The sequence below is a fragment of the Gekko japonicus genome, unplaced genomic scaffold (assembly GCF_001447785.1).
Source record: "Gekko japonicus isolate JY-2015 unplaced genomic scaffold, Gekko_japonicus_V1.1 scaffold2101, whole genome shotgun sequence".
Taxonomy (NCBI): domain Eukaryota; kingdom Metazoa; phylum Chordata; class Lepidosauria; order Squamata; family Gekkonidae; genus Gekko; species Gekko japonicus.
In genome coordinates this window covers 306525-309111 of record NW_015161466.1, presented here as the reverse complement: position 1 = coordinate 309111, position 2587 = coordinate 306525, and positions in this window count along the sequence as shown.

Here is a 2587-nt window from a genome sequence, read left to right as displayed (position 1 = left end):
TTTGCCCCCCCCCCCCCAAGCACCAAGAATACAGAGCATCCCTTGCCCCAGACCGAGAGTTCCTGTCTATACCTTGTGGCTAATAACCACCATCATGATCTGGGCTCTTGCAAGCAAAGGCCTAGCAGGCCCAGGGAGCCTGAGTAGCAGTGGGAGGAGGCCAGGCCTAACAACTCCCAGAAGCCCCTGAGAGGTTTTGGCACCAAAATTAGCCAATCTCAGAGAAAGGGGACCTATAACAAAAGAGCTGGTACAGAAGAGCTGTTCTTTCTTCCAAGAGAGCAGGTCCAGAGGGAAGGGTGAGCAGACTGAGGCCCACTTGAGCCAGTGAGCTAGGGGCAGTAAATTTAGACGCATTGGGGCATTTGGTTTTGTTTCTTTTCACCCCCTTACTGATATTGTTCTTGCACCTTGTCTGTTTCCCATATTGGGCTGACCTCCTGTAAAAAGAAACCTTTTCCTTGTCCTCTGCCTGGTCCTCACGCCTATTATTCGGCCAAATAAGGGAGGTCTGGAGAGTGCTCTGGGCCTTCTCAAGGGATCCTAAAACCAGAGTGGTGGCAGCGTCAGGTGACACCCCTGAGCCGTGACAGCCACTGATGGACTTCTGCTCCATATGTGTATCCAATTGCCTCTTGAAGCCGCCACAACCTCCTGTGGCAGTGAATTCCACATGTTCATCACTCTTTGGGTGAAGAAGGGCTTCCTTTTATCCGTTCTAACCCGACCCGACCACTCAGCAATTTCATGGAGTGCCCACAAGTCCTTGTCTTGTGAGAAAGGGAGAAAAGGACTTCTTTCTCTACCTGCTCTATCCCAGGCATAATCTTGTATAATTTTGCCTTAACAAAGTCCACGTATGTGAAGAAGTGAACTGTGACCAATGTGTGGAATCTTGTGAGCAAAAATTCTACTTTGTGAGCTACTAGCATGAAAGTTGTGAGCAAGCCATTTGGCTACTGCATAAATTAAGTTTGCTCTAGAGCCACACTTCCTGAGCTAAAACAAAAAGCTGTGAGCTGGAAGCTAAAAAACTGTGAGCCAGCTCACACTAACTCAGCTTAGAGGGAACACTAGCTGTAACTCCCAAAAACTCCTCCCCGGCGGGGGAAAAGGGGGGGGGGGTTTCACATGTGGTGGCGGTGTGCAAAAAATACAGGATTTCTGGAAGATGATACAGAAGATAATCTTAAAAATAACAAATGTCAAAATTGAGTTGTCCCCGGAAATTGTACTGCTGAATATGATACCGGAGAGTTATAAATGGAAGAATACATGATAATTTATATACTTACAACTGCAAGAATTCTGTTAGCCAGATTTTGGAAACAAGAGTATATTCCTAAACAAGATGATCTAGTATGCAGATTATTAGAAATGGCGGAGATGGTCAAGTTAAGTCTAATCCTTCAAGGAAAGGACGAAAAAGTGTTTGCGGAAAGATGGAAGCGTTTATATGAGTGGATTAATTTAGGCTGATAATAGTGGACTCCAGGACAGTTATGAAGATGTATGTTTTACAGATATGTATTGTATGAAAAACAAAAATAAAGCTTTTTAAAAAAAAACCTCCTCCCCTGCCACAGGTTTTGTTAGACTTTAAGGTGCTGCTGGACTTATGCCCTTTTCTACCGCTAGTCGACTGGAGGGGGGGTCCATTTGGAGCTGCCCCCACCATCCTGGAGGGTCCCCACACCCTTGGGAAGCCAAGTTTGGAGGGGGTGAAGAGGCCCAATTAGAAAGGGGTATGCAATGCAAAAAGGGATCTTTGGAACACAGATCTGGGAACCCTCTCACCGGATCTATGCCCGGCGACCTAGGAAGCCCCGTTCAGGACAAAGGAAACAAGCCAAGCGAAGTTGAATTTTTTTTTTTTTAACTTTTATTTTATTAGGGTTTTAAAAAGGTATCTATTTCTCCAGCAGGTTAAGTCACATTTGAGGAATTGCGGGAGTTCAATTTCAGACAGGGGGGTGGGGGAGAAAAGACAGCTCTGCGTTTCCATTTGGAGCTGCCCCCACCATCCTGGAGGGTCCCCACACCCTTGGGAAGCCAAGTTTGGAGGGGGTGAAGAGGCCCAATTAGAAAGGGGTATGCAATGCAAAAAGGGATCTTTGGAACACAGATCTGGGAACCCTCTCACCGGATCTATGCCCGGCGACCTAGGAAGCCCCGTTCAGGACAAAGGAAACAAGCCAAGCGAAGTTGAATTTTTTTTTTTAACTTTTATTTTATTAGGGTTTTAAAAAGGTATCTATTTCTCCAGCAGGTTAAGTCACATTTGAGGAATTGCGGGAGTTCAATTTCAGACAGGGGGGTGGGGGAGAAAAGACAGCTCTGCGTTACTTCACTATAGCTCAAGTGTTTTTAATATTGAAATTGAAATTTTTTTAATAATATGCAAGCCAAAGCTCAGCTTCAATGCAGGATATATTATCTGTAATATCTTCCCCACATTCATGTTAAGTTTGGTTTACACATGGGGGGGGGGAGAGGAAGGTCACCGGTAGGCATTCACCCGACTCAAAAGGAAAACAGAACTCCCCCCCATTACGCCCCCCCCCCCCAAGCCCACCCATCTTGCCTT